This window comes from Chiroxiphia lanceolata, chromosome 11, assembly GCF_009829145.1.
Source record: "Chiroxiphia lanceolata isolate bChiLan1 chromosome 11, bChiLan1.pri, whole genome shotgun sequence".
Lineage (NCBI taxonomy): Eukaryota > Metazoa > Chordata > Aves > Passeriformes > Pipridae > Chiroxiphia > Chiroxiphia lanceolata.
In genome coordinates, this window is record NC_045647.1 from 15,639,291 (window position 1) to 15,657,125 (window position 17,835).

Here is a 17,835-nt window from a genome sequence, read left to right on the forward strand (position 1 = left end):
TGTCTGTGCAGGAAAGTGATGATCAGTGACAGCCTCAATGTGTCACATCAGCAACTTCCTACGAGGTACTTGCTACCTCCACAGAAGTTATTTGCAGATAGTTTTAGTTACTCTTTGGCTTGCCCAAAGGGGAAAGTGTTGCTCAAAAAATAAAGAGGTCAGTGGGGGCTGCAGAGATGTGTGGTCTTGGGAGGTCCTGTTTTCCCAGCCCGTAAAATGGAGGATATTCCTACCTGATGGAGGTGGGAAGTATTTTGAGATGTGCAGCACAAGTTTGCCAGGTAACAAACTGCAGAGAGAAAGGTAAATGGGCCCAGTGCTCTACAGCAAACCCAAACCACAGAGTTCGCTGCCACTCCTGGATAGAGCAGAACACAGCTGAGGTCCTCCTTGAAGTCAAAGGGGAATGTGCCAAGCAGGCAGCCACCACTAGGAAACAACACACTGCCTACACAAAGGTCTGAGTGCTGTGGCTCTGTACAGAACATCAGTGATGCTCAGCAAGTTCAGTTTCTAAACTGGGCACTAATAGTTCTCTCTCCCTCTTGGGGCTGGTCTGGGAGCAGGATGCTCCCAATCTAGGTGTCAGGAGAGTGGCAGTGGTTGCATATGAGCACATGTCAGGTGGAAGAAAGAAGTGGCAAAGCAGCCTTGCAGATAAATGTTCTCACTGGTGGTTGTGTTTGTGTGCGTCTGTTTATTTTAATTAACCTCCAAACAATGTATTTGATTTTTTTCTTAATTTTAAATATTGAACCCAGCTTCAAAGTGATCTCCTGAGGTAGTGGTTCAGATAATTCCTGGCAGAGAACAAGTTTTGGGTAAGAGCTGGAGCCTCATAATGAGGCCTTGAAACATAAAGCCATCACTTCATTTCCCCAGGTACCTGCGTGCCTGGAATACATCCTCCTTATACTCCTTTGTTTGAACTCTAGGAGGGGTGACAGAGTTATTAATTAAAACCGTGGCATGCACAAGGTTTGGAAAGGGAACAAGAAATGCAAAAGGAGTGATTTCCTCCTCCTCCTCCTCTCCTTCCCCTGCAATTTATTCTATTCCTGGTTTTCCATGTGATATCTTGTCCTTGCAAATAAAAAAAACCAACCCACCTCCCCCATCCAGACTTATTTTGAGGAGGTGCTTGGGAACACCTTTTGCTTTGAACTGTATCCTTGCTTTATTTCGTAGGTATGAAGGCAGCAGCAGGGACCCACCCACATGCTCCCTGGGTTGGGGATATTGGCACCGTGCAAATATAACATGAAAAAACGTGTAGGTAGTAAATCCCTGTCCTGTTCTGGGGATATGAGGGAAGTTCACAGAAACCCCTTTCTCTTTCGGTTCACAGCCCTGTTTGAGCCAACGATGGCCACAGATGTTGCCCCCATCTAGGTCAGGCTCTTGAAGTGGAAAGATGTAGAGGGAGTTACAGGTGAAGACTACAGGTCAAATCAAGGAATCCAGTGCTGTTATCTCTTTTAGACAACAGTTCAGGGCCCTTTGTCCAGCAGAAAACCTCCTTTGTAGCATCTGCTTCTCTGTAAGCGTCTTGCCACTCTTCCCCATCGCTGAAGAAACCGGTGTCCTTACTGGCCTGGATGCTGCAAGCATAAGTGCATTGTCTGTAGTGATGTCATTTAAAAAAATTAATATATTAAAAACATTTCCTTCCTCTACAATCATGATAATTTTTGAGCTTCCTGCAGTGGAACATTTTCTTAATTGAATTCCTAGTACATTGAACATCTCTAAAAAGCATGAATGGCAATTTCATCTTGCTGGCTGCATTCTTGCAAGGGACGCTCTTTGAGGACTGTTCATGAAACAAAGACCTTTTTCCTCTCTCAGGCCAAGGTTTTAACTCCTGTCTTTGCTTCACCAGTCAGCATCAACCTTGTTCTCAGTGTGGTAGGTCCTTTGTTGGAGCTGAGCTCCTGTGTCTGTCACAGGAAACAGGTACATCTCTGCAAGAGCTCCATCACCACTGGGCTGCCTCTCCAGGTAGTTCATCACTCCTGCTTATATGAGCACAAGCCCTGACTTGCTTGTACCAGACAATTTTTGCAGCATTCCCTTGCCACATATCTCCCGATGCTGGCATGACTCCTGAGGGAGGGCATGCTCCACCATACTCTCCATCCTGAGCTGCATCTGAAGACATCTGCAATTCCACGTAGGTGCTTAGGTTGCACAGAGCTTTGCAGAGCTAGTAGAAGTGCATCTGGTGATGTTACAGTTGCCTTGTTTCTTTGGTGATGAAAAAGGGAAGCAAAGGGAAGATGGGAATCCCGCTGTCCCAGTTATCTGGCTTCAGTGTAACTGGTGTCACACAGACGTGACTCCTTCTCCTTGGGGTTTTTGAGCAAAGAGCCTCTCCTGGCAGCCGGTCTGTGTCTGCTGTAACCCAGTGCATGTTGCTGGTTAGCTCTAGCCTTGGAGAAGCAGCATTATTTGTCCTGTGAGGACCAGCAGTGCTCCTGGGGTGACCACAACCCAGGTGCTGCCTAGAAAAAGCACGGCAGCAATCTGAGCACATGAACTGGTGCCCTTGGATAGCTCATCTGTTAAGGCAGGGCTGCATTCCTGGGGTTAAGAGAGTTATCACAGCCAGAAACTGGCATCAGGAGAGTAAGGAGATGTGCTCCATCTCTGCTACACAGAAAAAGGTGCATCAGTTATGGGAGAGAGTTTTTTGAATCTTGTTTTGATGTGACACACACAATTCTCAAATCTAGGATCATTTCTCTCTCTCTTTGGTTCCAGAGAGATTTCCAGAGCTTAATTATTATTATTATACATTAGTGCTTCCCAAGGTCTGAAGTATTTAATGAAGACCAACACAGGGTGAATGAGATATAAAATGATTTGGGTTCCTTTGAGAAGAAAATCCCAGCCCAGCCTTCTCTGAGAAGCCAATGCCATCCCTTCCCTTTGCAGCCAGTGATTTCCAGAACAACCCCACAGATTGCTGCTGGTTGTGCAGGAGCTAAATTGAGCACACACGTATCAAACAGCTGCAGCTTTGCCAGCTTATTGCACCCAGAAAAGCCACGCTTAGGGCATGCAGAGCTCCCCAGGTGATTGTGTGCCGTGCTGGGTCATTTCCTGTGGCAGAGGCTTTTTCCATGATTACTTTGTAATTGTACTTTTTACCTGTCATTTTGTGACTTGCCAGGCAAGGCTATGGATGGAGCACGTTCGCTTGAAATACTATTCTTCAGATTTGGCAGAGAGATGACAAATTTTTAGGGAAAAAACCAGAAAGACTAATGGGAAATAATCTCCTCTTCACAGGAGGTCTGAATTCTTCCCTCTCCTTCTTTGAAGGTCAGGGTCTATCACAAGCCAGCTGCATCACAGCTCCAGCAGAACATCTCTCCCTTGCTATCCAGCTTCATTATGGTTCCTATTGTCTCTTGCCTCCCAGGACAACGTTGTGCTGCACTTGGCTGCTCATGAGGGAAGGGAGCCCTCACAAGCAAACCTCTTGGGGCAGGGAATAGTCCTGATAAAAAGCTGTTTATGTGCCTAGCTTGAAATCACCCTGCAGTCTTCCTCTGTGCTCCATTGTAAATGTGGCAGCAGGCAGGTAAATCCCGCTGGTTAACAGAGAACGGCTTTTTCCCCCTAAAAAATTGTTGAGTCCAGCTGTTTAGAAGGAAAGCACCAACTACCTGCTATCTCAGGAAATTGAGAACAAGCAAAAGTGCAAGGCATTTCACGCCGAACCTACTGGGCCGAAATGTGTGCAAGGACACCTTAAGCTCCTGGGGCTCAACACATCTGCAAACAGAAGAAGTAGTACAGGGACTGATTGGACCATTTCAGTATTTAGTGGTGATTTTGCAGAAAATGCTCTGTACTGAAGATGTTTTCCCATTTGGGTTAGCATAGGAATGCTCTCCTAAAACACTGAACACGAACGATATTTTTAACTTAAAATGGCTGCTCAAAATACAAGCTAATTAAGCCCCTGATCATTTAAAATTAGTGTATGTGGCTCAGGGAACATAGCCCCTATCACTGAGGGCAGAGCACTTTGCTAAAGGCATGTCTAAAAACTGGTGCTACAGAGGGGAAGAAAGGTCTCAAGACTTTTCACCTCCCATCTACAGAACAAAACTGTGCCTTTTTTGTGTTAATTTTGATATTTTTCTAGTGTCTTTGATTTGCTACAGAGAAGAAACAAGAGATAACAAACACAAAATCTTTTACAGCTTCAGTGTCCTACTTTCCAGCTCTCCCCTTTTCATTGATCACCTGTATGGAGTGCAAGACGTACATTTTACTCGAGGCCAGAGCAGATCAAAAACACTCAATATGTTATATATATGTTCAGTTAGGAACTTAAATTAGGTTGCAGTTCAATGAGGAGGATGGCAGAGTACGGTTTTCTTCCCTGCACAGCCCAAGTGACAGAGCAATTGGTAATGGCTGGGGTCTTACTTTAAAGAAAAAAAAAGAAAAAAGGAAAAGACACATTAAAAAAAAAAAGTATACAGCTGAGAATTTTAGGAGAGTGATCCAACCCCCTGCAGCCAGAGAAAGAGACTGTCATGACTCCTGACTCTGGTACTCTGGCTCAGACCCTAAATAGTTGAGGTCAAATTATTAATAGAGAAGGTGAGTGACAGATTCCAGACCCTCAAGTCAGGCTGCCTCCCAGCATTTTCTGCCTGTAAAAATAAGTAGCCTTTCTCCACTTCTAACAAAAATCTCTTCCCTGGCTCTCCTTGGCGGTTCCCCCTCCTGTCTCCACCTCCAGAGATGTCTGAACAGTATAATTTCCTTTTATTTTTAGCCATCTTTCATGATTGAAAGTATCTCTGTGTCAAATAGAAAATGTTCCCATGAATTCCTCAACAGGCACTTACTGCAAGCAATTGATGAAAATGAAATATTTAATGGGGGTTTATACCTGTGGACTTGGCAACACTGGTGCATCTCAAGAGCAAAACTGTGATGACATCAGGATGGATGGTCATGAGGCCAATCACCTCCCCAGCTTCGATGGTGCTTCTCTTTTGGGGTTAGTGTTGGATCTGGCCTGGGGGGTGTGTGAGTTGGTGGCAGGTGAGCTTTGGGAAGCAGTGGCTGCTCCTGGCACCAGAGTTTCCAGCTCTTCCTCCTGAAGACCCAGTAGTGCTGCCTGGGGCAAAGCTGATGTTTCTCACTTGTCGGTAGCATGTGACTGCAATGCTCTCCAGAGATCCAGCTGTGTCCACAGGCAACTGTTCATCTCATCTAAGGTAAGAACCACTTGGAATCAGATCCAGAGTCCAGTTAGCCCTGTTCCTTCTCTTGCAAAGTGACCAGAGCAGATACCTCTGGAAGAAGACAACACAGGAGCTCCTTCAGGAGGTCTCCTGCATACTGCTACCGACTCACACTAGTTTTTACTTCGGATTTTCCTGAGGCATCATTTTTGCCTTTGAATTTAATAGTCTTTGAAGGATTTTTCTTCCCTGGATTAGTTCACCTCTTCTCAGGCCAGTTCTGCGCTCCCGTTTTTATGCTCAGGGAGACAGACACTGCTCCTGCTCACCCTCAGCAGCTCAGCTGGATTTTGCCTTGGCCTGCAGAGCTGCTGCAAGAGCATTTCCAAGACAGTGGAGGAGCCAAAACATCCCCTCACTTGCACACAGTGAGGCAGGAGTTGATTCAGTTTAACGCAGCTGCTAAAACTGACCCTGAGGATCCAAGGTTTTAATTGCATCCACTTCACAAATCAAGCTCTCTCTAATCAAACTCTCCTGTTGTGACTCACCCCTAGCCCAGAGCCAAGATAAAGGAGACAGGCCTCACTTCTCTCTGCCCTTTCTCTCTTCCTAATCAGCTAATAGCATCTCCTTCCTATGTACACCCTTCTAAGCTGCCTCCCCTCCTTGAAGTGTCACTGCTCTGTCCCAAGCCACTTCCCAGGTTGCTTGTGCATCTCACAGCATCCTGGTGGAAAAGGGTGTGAGGAATCCTGTTGTGTCCTTAAAAATAAGGAGGTAGGACCCACCTTCTCACTGCTACCCCCAAACATGGGTATCAGCCTAAGGAGGGTCTCCTTTGCTGCCTGTGTCAGTCCCTCGTGGTTTTCTGTTGCAAAAGCTGTGGAAGAGAGTTTTTGGTGTACTGCATCCACTTGGGAATCATAACACCACTGGAATTTATGAATCATAACTAATCACGTTGCCAGGTACGGGGAGGATTATACGATGTGTGATCTAATAACTCCGGGCTGTTTAATCACCTGTGGTAGGTTCTGTGCACGTTGCATGACAAGTCACACAGCTGACCTTTTAAGGTGAAACCACAAAAGGTGTTTCTTTCACAGGTCTTTCCTCGCTTGGCTTGGCTACAGCATCCCTACAAGTAGCAGAACCTCCTTGCCTGGTGGAAGCAGGCAGGAGTGTTGTCCCACAGGTGTTGTCACATCTCAGAGGAATTTCCCACCAGGATTTCTGCGGCACTTTCAACAGCAAGGGAAGGAACTGAGTCTGAATTTTGCATGACATTGTTGTTGCAAGGTGTCCATAGATGCCCAGAAGCCAACACAGCCTCCAAAGGAAGCTGGGAACGTTCTGCCATCCCGAAGAAGACATGTCTGGGGCTGACCCGGGACTGTAATCCAGCCCTGCAGTTTATGTACAGGTGAGTTGTGTGGGGTGAGAGTGAGCAAACCCATGCCTTTTGTGCATTGTTCATTCACTCCTGTCCCCCAGCCCCAGTGAAACGCTTTTGCCCTATGAAGAGCAACCTCTGCCAAGAATAATGAAGATAATGAAGGTGCCCCTTGCCTGGCTGTGACAGTCCCTTCCTGCTGCTACCCCAGCACCACAAGCAGCTGAGGTGGGTGCCACCAGCACAGCGTTCTCAACAACCTCTTGGTCTAAGCTTAGCTTAACCAATACAGATAAATCTGCTGTGTGAACAGAACTGCGTTTAATTGCTGAGATAAATTCACAACAATTGCCCAGATGATGTTCACCCTTCCAGGGGTTTTTGTGACCGAGCAGGGGTTTTCTGGGTAAACCCACGCTCTGCCCATCCTCTGGCAGCAGCTCTCCCAGACAGCCAAAGCACAGCTCCTGCTCTTGAACGCCTTCCCTGCGGCCCTTGGAGTGGTTTCAAGAGAAAAGCGAAACGGCGACATTTTAAACGTCGCCTCCCACGCAGTGTCTCTCTTCAGCCTCCGTTCCCACTTGCCGCGAGTTCAGAAGTCTCTGGTGGATCAGTCTACCCCCGGAAAACTGTGGGCTTGCCAAAATAGAAGCATTTCTGCAGAAGGCAGTGATTTGGCTGAATGTTTTGCCAGCACATGTCTCTGGGGTTTGCAATTTGTTTCAGCATTTTGTGTTTTTATTTTATTTTGGATTTCGTTTTCTTGTACACAATGCTACCAAAACAAAATATTTTAATGTTTGCAAATATTTTCTTTTTTTTGGGGGGGGGAGGGAGGAGACCAAGATTTACAAATACATTTTGCAATGCCAGGATTCCCTACCCAGCACTAGTCTCATTTTGCTGTCAGCTCACAGTATCAGCTCTGGTTACGTAGAAGTCACTGTGAAAGGACCCAAATGTCTTTCCCACTAATATGCTTTACTTTCAGGATGGTGAATTATTTAAAATGCTTTCTATGGCCTTAGTCTTTCCTAAGTCCCAGTCTCATATTTCGTTAATGTCAGTCTCATAATTGATTATTTCTTTTCTGGTGGCAGCTGGCAACTCCTGTCAAGGACCAAGGTGCAGTTGATACCCTCCTGGTTGGTGATGGAGAGCAGAGCTGGTGTGATGCACTAATTCAACCAAAGCTGGGAATGTCTGTGACCTTCACAGCTGAGGGTGAGTTGCAGGAGAGCAAAGCCAAGAGCTGAATAGAGAAATTAAACAAGCCAGGTGAAGCAGACACTAGGATTGGGGTGGACCCTAAGCAGAGAGTGTGAGGCAAAACAAGAAAAGCTCTTTCAAGACAATGGGAAGCATTTTAATTTGAAATGCCTCTGTAAATCCTGTTTTCTGGCACCTGGGAAAACAACTCAGTAGTTTTACTCAGTCATAGCAGGAAAAGAGAGTGAAGAATAATGCATCCAGCGGAAATTCCTGCAGCTCTTGGCTCAGCAGACCATAATTGGAGACTGGAGCCTGCTCAGGACACTGGAGCTAACACCTCCACCCTTACAAGAGGTGGAACCTTGGGTGACCACAAGTGGTAAGCTTGGGATGTCATTAAAATAGCAACACCTGCGGCAGCACAGAGCCCTGAACTCCCTGCCGAGGAGTTTCATCGTGCTGCTGACTTAAAGGGAAGATGCCACCTACTAAATCACCCAAACCACTTCCTGCAGCACCTGGTTTTTCCTTGCATCTCCTATCCAAATAGTGACTAGACCCATGTGAATAATACTGGATCTGCTGGGCTGGGCATTGCTGGATCTGCACCACACATTGCCATCGGGACGGATGCAGGAGGACTAACATACAGAAGGAGTTACACCTGTGCCCACACCATGGGCAGAACAGGAGCATGTTCCATCCTGGAATGCACCTCTCCAGCACTTGGCCTACCCTAATCGATGGCCGTTGTTCCTGGATGTGGACTGGAAGACAGGCAGAGACATCTCTTGTGCTGGCTGAAGCCATCAGCAGGGAGGAGGACTGTGGCCCTCTCACCTGCCTGCTCGCTCCTCAGCTTTCTCTTTCTCAAAGGCTTCAAGAAACTGCAGAGATTCTGAGATTTTTCTGTTTTCTTTTCTTGAAAGCGTGGCTAAAAATAGAGTATTGAAACCAAGCCCAGCCCAGAAAGCAAAGTGTGTAGGTGTGATGCAAACCAGCACCTGGGGCTGTGAAGCATCCTGGGGGAGCTGGCACCCATCTGGCAGACGTGTTCTCTCTTTCCCCTCATTCTTTCTTTGGCACCTTGTCAAAGAGCACAGGAGATGCTGAACCTAAAGTAATCTTGTGTGAAAATAACCTACACATGTTGTTCTGGTTATGAGGAGAAGAGAACAAGGAGAGGACAACAGTTTTCATTTGCAAAACTGTCTGAGACCCCTGAGCTGCTGCTGTGCTCTCTGATTTTATTTCCTGGCTGAAGGTTTCTAGAGGTGGCTGGTAGAAAACAGTGATGGCAGGTGCTGCTTTGTGGTGGTGGGCCAGGATATCTCTGAGGTGTAAATAGGCCAGCAGATGACTTGCAGTGCACAGGGGTGATTTCTTGGACAGCACTGGGTGCCAAAGGGGGAAGGGTCAACAGAAAGGAGCTCCTCCAAGTGTCATGAAACCATGGAACCTGTAAGGAAGGCTGCTGTGGCAGTTGTCTCCTCAATTATAGGTTTTCCATGGCTGCACAATGCGGACATGCCAGTCCCACAGTGCACCCCTCTCTCACACCCCCCCAGCAAGAATGTGGGCAGGTCTTGTGGGTGTGATGGGGAGACACAGGTCTCCCTTGAAGAAGGGGGATTTGTGGGGCCTTTGTATAGAGAGAGAAATCATAAACCGTGTGTGTGACGCTACCATAGTCCCCCCAGAAGACCTGTGCCTCTACTCTGCCATAGCAGAGGGGATTGGGGCAGGATGGGCATTAACATGTAAATCCTTACACAGCCTGAGGACTACAGTTACCATGGATGAAGGGCTATGGTGGACAGACATGGGCTTAGTGTCTGTCATCTGTAATGCAGTGGAGACTGGTGGTTGGTACGAGGAGAATTTGCCCCTCTTGGGTGCAGTTGATTGCTTGGCAATGCCGTGACCTTGTGGCAACTCAGATGCTCCCTCTGTGAGGCCAGGAAGGGCTGTGTGCAGCCTTAGGGATGGGAGGGTTACCCTGGGGTTTGATGGACAAAGGTGGCACAGGCAGGAGAGTGCATGTACAGAGTGAGTTTTATGAGCTGCCTTGGTCTGGGGCACCTCTCGGGCACAGCACCCCAGATACTCCAGCAACCTGAGAGGCAGTAATTCCCTTTCCTCTCTGCCATCCCCAACACCTCTGGTAGTGCTGGAAAATGGTAGGAAAGCAAGTATCCTCAGAGCAAGCCAAGTCAGAGAGCTATGAAGTTGGAAAGAGGGCTTTGAAAATCCAGGTGGGAGCCAAACAGGCTCTGCTTCCAGTGGCAACTTCCCAGAGATGGGCTTCCAGTGACAGTCCATCTGGTGATGCCCGTGGACACCAGCCAAAAAAAAAAGGCACGAACGTTGCCAAGACCCCTCATTAAACTCTCCTCCCCTCATCCACCACCCTTGCTGATGTAAGTGCATGGCTGGAAGCAGTTTATTCCCTATCAGCCCTTTCCTGCTTATCTGGAGCCAGCGGGGAGAGCAGGAGCTGGTCTCACAGAGGGACCCTGCAAATCCTGGGATGAACGCCCAGACCAAGAGCTATTTCCCAGGGGGATCGGGGTGGATTGGGTAATTAATCACAGCTTGTCTGGGGGAGGATGAGGAAGTCTGAATAAAGGTGTTAACGGCTCTTAAAGGCTTTCCTGGTTCACAGAGGGTGCTGCCTCAAACAGATTATCTGGAAATATTATTAGCTGGAGTGGGAAAGGGGTTTTTTTCTCCTCTAGGTTCTTTGCAGCCACCCTAAATCTGCTTGAGCTACTGAGACAGGTTTTATTGTGCAGGAGGTGGTGGGGGAGAGGTGTTGGCTGTCAGTGGGTCAGCAATTAATTGGTTTATTCCTTTCTCACGGTTATTTTCTGACCAACATCTGCTAAAGCCCCAGTGCCCGCTTTGTCCCAGCTCAGCAAGCAAGAACCACAGGGATTTGCATGAGGGGACCCCAGGCCACGAGGTTGGCTTTGCAGGGGCTGCTGGGAGGTCCCTTTTGCTGCCAAGCCTCTTTCCCTGTTATCTCATCTTAGGAGGAGGATGTGATTAGTGTTTTGTGCCATGGGATGTCAGCTGAGGGATGAGAACCGGGTGCCAAGAGGAGGAAAGAGCTGCCACAGATAGATGGTAAGTGAAAGCAGAGACCTGCCCCCTTTGCTCCAAAGGAAACTTTCCTTCTAATGTCTTCATGGCCATCAGTTCAGACAAATGCTGTTTTCAGCCTCATGCTTCTCTCTCCCTGCAGAAGTGACCCTCAGCCACGTGTTTCTGGGTGAGGGTGGGCTCTCCTCCATCTGCTGCTGCCATCTGGGAAATCATTTCTGATTGATCCAGCTTAACTGAAGTGCCATTCCTGTTTACCTGTGGCTTTGTTATGGTTCTAGCAGGTTAGAAACAGAGGGTGCCATCTGAGCAGAAACCTTGTGCCCTTCCAGCTCGGCCCAGTCTCTGCCCCAGCTCTGCTGCTGTAAATGAGCTGCAGTGGGTGGTGGGGCTGTGCTGGCACAGCTATGCCAGGCAGTGGGGGCTCGCTACAAACTCCACCAATGGCTCCCTCACAGTAATTGCTCTGACAGTTCTTCTGAGCTGGGAAATCACCTTTCAGATCAGAGCAGGGATAGAGAAAGAACATGGCTTTGGCCTGAAGGATTTTGATAGCTGTAGCTTGGCATCATTTTGGCTTGGAGTGAAAAATATAAATTTTGAGTTCTAGAAAGGTGGTGGAGTGAGGACTGTGAAACTGCTGTGCAGGGTAGTCTGCTCTCTGCTGCACTTTCCTGGCCTCCCCCAGGCCTGCTGGGCAAGTGGGAAACCCCCTCCATGAGAAATTAATTGGAAATCACATCATCCACAGGGAATATTTCCCTGTTGCAGTGCTGCTACTTCTCTCCCAGCTCTCTCTATATATTTAATAGGCATTAGGCACTCTGAGCAGAGTCCCTTGGGCTGCTTTCTTCATGGTTGCATCGATTTCCAACAACTAAGTTAGCCCTAAAGAAAGCATAATGAAAGCAGCAGATTTCCAGGTCTCTCTTTTTCCTTTACAGAGGGCCATCCCTTTCACACACGAAGCACAGCGAGCCCAAACCGGATCCCCATTCTCCATGGAGATCAGCCTGCAGGGATGACGAGAGAAGCAGAGTGAGTCCCCAGCCCTCTCTAGAGCTGAACTGCAAAACCACAGGCTTCAGCAAAGCCCTTTGAGCCAGCCCACCTCCCAGCAGAGTGACTGTCCCTTTCTCTAGACTCAGGGCTGGAAATAATGACAGGTATGGAAAATCCATTACAAATAACTAATAACGCCCCGCGCAGCACTGCTGGCTCCATGAGCGCTTCGCCAGCTGCAGGGAGACCACAGGAGCACTCCCTGGAGCAAGCAGACACAGGTGGTGCTGGCATGTGTCTGGAAACAGCCCAAAGGTGGGGGGAGCCTGAATGTCTGGTGTTCTGGACCCTTCCCCTCTGCCATGGGATGTCTCATCAAGCCCTGTGTTTCCAGACAGCCCGATGTCAGCCCCAGGTGAGGCAGTGGTGGCAGAGCAGGGAGATAACCCTGTTTCCTTGAAGCAGAAATGTAATTTTGTGTTAAAATTGCTTTTTCCTCCCAGAAGGTCCTTAAGCATTCCCTAAGCTATTAAGAGGCAGAGGGGGATCTGGCTGGCCTGCCTGCAAGGCAGGGGTGGGTAAGAGGGGAAGGAACCAGGCTCTGCCTGAGTTGGCACGGGCGACCAGCACCTTAACCATGGGAAGGGAATGTTGGCCAAGGGCTCCAGCAAAACCCCAAAGCAGCAGATGTTGTCAAGTAGCTCCTACAGGCTCATCTTGAACCCAAGGGCTGTGTCCACATCCAGCAATGTAAGATTTTTCTCCCAGGGTTTCCAGAGAGCATGGAGCAGGCCAGAACCAGGAGAGAGGCAGGCTTTTTAATGTTGGACTGTTGTTACTGTGTAAAGTAAACCAGAAAGCAAAGGGTCAGTGTTTCTAGTCTGCATGCAAACTTTGAACTAAGCCAAGCTCTTGCTTGTTCCAGTATCCCTTTCCTTCTTGAAGGATGTTTCTGGCATCATGTTTCTGGGGAAGGAAATTAGCCGTATGGTCAGCAGGGGGGCACACTGAACCTGCCAGTGCTTGATAAAGGCAGATTGATGCTTCAGGAAAAGCAACTGGACAAGGGGCTCATCACAGGCATCTTCCTCCTGTGCTCCTTGCTTCCCTGCAGCCTCTAATTCTGCAAAGCACTTTGGATTGTAGCTACTGGGACTGAATGGATGTACCTGGTAGTCTTGTGTTGCCCACTGCAGCAATAGATATGCATAGTGTGCATGATGGAGAAGAGACAAGCCACTTGTTCTCATCTTGAAAAGCCTCCTGTTGCCAGGGAAGCACCAGGGCTCACACCCCAGCTTATGTGTCATCAGTAACTCTCCTGCTGTTGAAATTGCGTTGTCTCTCTTAATCATGAAAGGCTTATTTTCCCACACTGGAAAATGAATTCAGCACCATTGGCAAAGCTGGGGGCTGGGAAGTTTTAATTACTGTTTGTGCAGTGCTCTGGGGCTCTGGGGTGAATGGTGCTGGAGGCCTGGGAAGGGTTATATTATATATTAGCAGTTACTTATGTTTTATTATATATCTGAGCTCTGTGGTCTTGTCTCTGTGGTCTCCTTCCTGATGCCTAAGGTGCAGTGGGGCTTCCTAACTCAAGCAGTACAAATACCCACCTCCTGTCACTGTTACCACTGCTGAGCATCACTGCAGAGTACGAGGGAGACCTAGAAAGTCCAGTGTCCACCTACAGCCAAAATAAACTCAACCAGTGTGTGCCTGTAAATACTCACCTGCTTTCTTTGGGGAAGAAGAACCCTAAAGCCCTTCTCTCACGGGGCTTTTCCCACTAAAACATCTTTTCCTTAGGCAACGCAGCCACATCCTGCACTGACCTTCCTGTACCCTCCTTGTTCAGAACAACACCTTCTTAATTATAATCCATCAAATTCCTCTTTCCTCTACCTGCAAAAAACAGGATTTGGGGACAAGGAACAAATACAGAGTCATAAGTCTCTTTTCATGGGAAAGGAAATCAATCCAGCGCCCTGCTGGGAGCCCTGCTTTGCCTAAACCCTGGCAAAATGCAGTAAGAAGTTAAGGCTCTTAGCGGGCGAACATTACAAGAGCCCTATTAAGCACAGCTCAGGTCTTTGTGGTCAAGTGTTCCCTCCTGCACCCGGCGCTCCACGTTTTACACAACGGGGCGATTGTGGCCGCGCCGCTTTGGCATCGGCACCCAGCGAGTACCCACCGTGGGCTGCACAGGATGGGCTCCTCAGCAACCCCACAGGGCGAAGGCAGTGCTTTGGAAAAGGGTTTTGCAGAGAATAGGAGTGTTTTGATGTTGGCAACGGCCAGGAAAAGGGACACATTAGCTATCAATTAGCATATGATCCCGCACGTGTACAGCGTGTGATGGTGTCTCGGCTTACGATAGCATCCACGTGAAAATCAGGGAGAGAATATGATGACTTTGACCTCAATTTTTAATTTACATGCACACACACCCCCCACCTCACATTTCTGTTTTGGTGGCACACTTGGTTTTCTGACAGATACTTCCAAAATATTCCACTGATTACTGCAAGGGGCAAAACTGGAGTGACTTAAAATTTGCCAAAGCTTCTCAAATGCAAAATCCCCTCCAAAAGATGTGCTTTCCCTCTCTAACCAGCTATCACCTAGTGGTTCCTCCTGAGTGGTTGAGTCCTGGGGTGGTGGGCAGCCCCTTGCTGCCTGTGCCAGGCATAATGGGCAGGGCAGAGAGCACAGGCAAGGTCCCAAGGTGAGGACAAAGCCTGAGTATGACAGCACTGCAGTCACCACCCACTGCCAGCACTGCTTCCCATGCTTCCGTCACAATCTGGGACAGAAAGAAGGCAGAAGGAAGTTAGCTGAGCCTCTGTGCCCCTGATGCTGCTGCTCAGGGGGGTTTCTTTTACTGCCAGGTACATTATGGCTTCTGATAGGTGGCTGCTGGGTTGAGTCCTGTGGCTTTCTTGGGGCAGTTGGTTCTAGGTCCAATGGGTTACCATGGCCACATCACTGAAATCAGGCAAGGAATGCATCCACCAGTCCTTTCAGCAGCACTAGAGTGTGTCGGGGTGTGATGGAGCCAGCCCAGCCCTGTGCCTGGGAAGGACAGAAAGGCAAGAGTGTAAACAGTCCGACTCACATCCCTCCAGCATTGTCCCACTGGTGAGCAGATGTCAGAGGAATGTATTTTGCAATGGCTTTATTCAGTCTGGAGTAACTCCTGTTCTCTCTCTTCCAGGATAGTCTCCTCTGCAGACCTGCCTGACAGAGAGTGGGGAGGGATCCAGCGTGAAGCCACAGAACTGATCCTGAGGAAGAAACACAGCTTGCCTCCCGTCCTCCACCCCTGCAGCCCCAAGGGGAGGGGCTGTCCGTGGATGTCCCTTTGGGTCAGAATCCTGGGCAAGGCAGCATCCCTGGGTGCTCAGCAGTCTCTTTTAGAGAGGTTTTGTTTGGGTTGGCTGCTGCTGATCCCAGCCTGTCTTCAGCACACAGATGCTTTTAACCTCCTGAGGAGGGGTCGGAGTGGCCAGCAGCTGCTGAGGACACTGCCACAATTCAGCCATGTCCCTGCTCAGGGCACAGTCTGTAAACACAGTAGAGAATCCAGGCCATATCCCAGCCCAACTTGGCTGCCTGGCTTGAGGTCCCCATCACCCAGAATTTGGAGCTTGCCTCTTTTTCCATTACCTCTAAGCAGAAATGGTGAATGTTTCGGTAATGTTTGTTAAAAATAAAAATGTCAACAGAAAGAGCCATTTAATAACATGAGTCTGTGCATCTTTGGGCCCTGAGCAATCCACAAGCTGAGAGGAGAAATGCTGAAATAGCTCAGGAGCTTGAAGATACTCTGAGAAGGCTCCTTACTGCCCCTGGATGCTTTCACCAGCATCACCCAGGGCAGGAGGGCTGTTTGAAAACTGTTTTCCCTCCCTAGGCAAATAGCCAATTTTCTCCAAAACCAGTCCATCTGTCTAGTATTCTGCTTGATGGAAAAGCCTGTATCTGAAAAAAAGGCAACACAGCTTGTGTAACTGTGCTGAGGTGCCTGGGAAAGAAGTCAAAGGATATAGGCACCCTATGTTAGACTAGGCTTTGCTAAGCAGGAATGCATAAACTTGGTCCAGCCTATAATAGCCTTAAATGTCAGGGAGTAGCTTTTGATGCAAAACTCAGGAGCTGTCTTGACAGCAGCTCAGGAGAGAAACCAGAGAGCAAGTACTTTGTGCAGCCTTTTGGGGAATGAGTGGATGAATCAGAGTGTAAAGATAACACAATTAACTCCTTCAGGCAGCTCAGGCAATGTTAAACCCCTGAAATTCAGGTTTTTGAGGAATGACCCTACTTAGCATCCTCGCTTGCCTTCCTCAAGCCCTACTCTGTACCCATCCAGATCTGATCCTTTGTAGGAGACAGGGACAGGAGCTTCTCCCAACCAGCTGAACATGGATGGTGGATGCTCAGGTAATTAAAGAATTGGTATGAGCTGCATTAACCCATCTTCTGTGCCCCATCTAATTTGACAGGTCTGATGGATGTGCTGCATGGTTACAGAGCCCAGAGCTCAGTACAGGAACGGGGCATCTGAGGACATCAGGAGGACACTGAAAGCCTTGTCATAAAGCCTAAAGTCTCACAGCAAGTGTCTATTAATAAGCCATGCCCACGCTTCCTCCAGGTATTTACAGTGCCCTTTCTCCCTGTTAGCTTTGGAAACCACAGCTCCATTTTGACAGAGCAAGCCCTTTTCTTTTAGTGATGCACTTGGTGCCACAAGTGTGTTTGGCTGGGGCTGTGCGTCAGTAAAAACCTACCTCACTTTGGGAAGTGAACAGGATTTCCCTCTAAAAATTATCTCTGTCTCCAGATGAGCAGTTTCAGCCTGTCCTCTGGGAGCCTCTCTGCTGTGGAGATGGTGGCTGGCTGACTCTAATGCTGGCTGAGGAGAGGTGCCACCGACCCCACAAAATATGGAAGTGACAGCATTAATCCAGCCAGCAGGATCACCTCCCCCCAGGGCAGGTTGTCCCAGGTGAATGGGGGCAGGTGAGGATTCCCAGGTGCTCAGAAGGAGACCTTTGGAGGCTTGCCAGTGTGTGGGGACCACCAAAAACCCTGGAGGGCAGCTGTTTTCTTACCCTTGTGCCACACTGACTCCTTGGCCAATGGGCCAAAACTGGCACATCTGCAAAATGGGGCCAGTTGTCAACTGGGATGAGCCTGGCCTGTCAGTCAGGTTGGGCTGGAAAGGTAAGGAAAAAAGCATTTTCACCCCAGGGAAACAATAGGGATATGAAATGGAAACTAGGACCTCTGAGCTCCTCTGCCCTTCCCCAGGGAGGACCTGTGGGGTGCATAGGGCAGTCCCCAAAATCCAACATCTGTTGTAACTCAGTTGTACTCTCTGAGAAATGTCTTTTTGCTGCTAAATGTGCTGTTGCTGCTGGAGTGACTTCCTTCTCTCCGGCTGGAACTGGAGACAAAGGAAAGAATCACTGGTAATAAGCTATTTATAGAGAAATTAATTTTGATACTTGCATCACTAATACAAGGCAAGGCAGCACCACAACTTTCTTACCGTGGTTGAGGACAGCACTCAGAGGAGATTGAGAGCCTTGAGGTCCTGTGAGTGGTAGGAGCATGTTTCATCATTGCTTGGTTGCAAGAGGAGAACCCAATTTGCCTCACTGGAAAAACAGCCACTCATAAACCACAAGAACCCGTCGGTCTGGTCAGGCCCTTGGATTTTGTCAGGATTTTTTGAATACTCCTTCACAATTACAATTCCCACTGAGCTGTCTTGCTGTTTGCTAGGCTGATTGGGATTGGGATGGTGCAGGTAAACTGGCAGGCAGGATTGCCCTGAAGCATCAAACTGCATTCAATTAGCCCACCTTGCCTGCAGGAACATGGTTAGCTGGCAGC

General features: G+C 48.5%; 1 long non-coding RNA gene across 2 annotated transcripts in view; it reads left to right on the forward strand.

Annotated features, from left to right (window-relative positions):
- LOC116792141 overlaps nt 1-15,660 on the forward strand; it is a 35,876-nt gene extending 20,216 nt beyond the window's left edge. Inside the window, exons 1-4 of one of the 2 annotated variants that reach the window (XR_004359012.1) lie at nt 4,831-5,249; nt 6,326-6,642; nt 11,874-12,095; nt 15,149-15,660. This is a non-coding gene — a long non-coding RNA (uncharacterized LOC116792141). Of the gene's footprint in view, nt 1-4,830; nt 5,250-6,325; nt 6,643-11,873; nt 12,096-15,148 lie in introns of those variants that run through there. The other variant, XR_004359013.1, reaches the window with a different exon arrangement.
- The last annotated feature ends 2,175 nt before the right edge of the window (nt 15,661-17,835 follow it).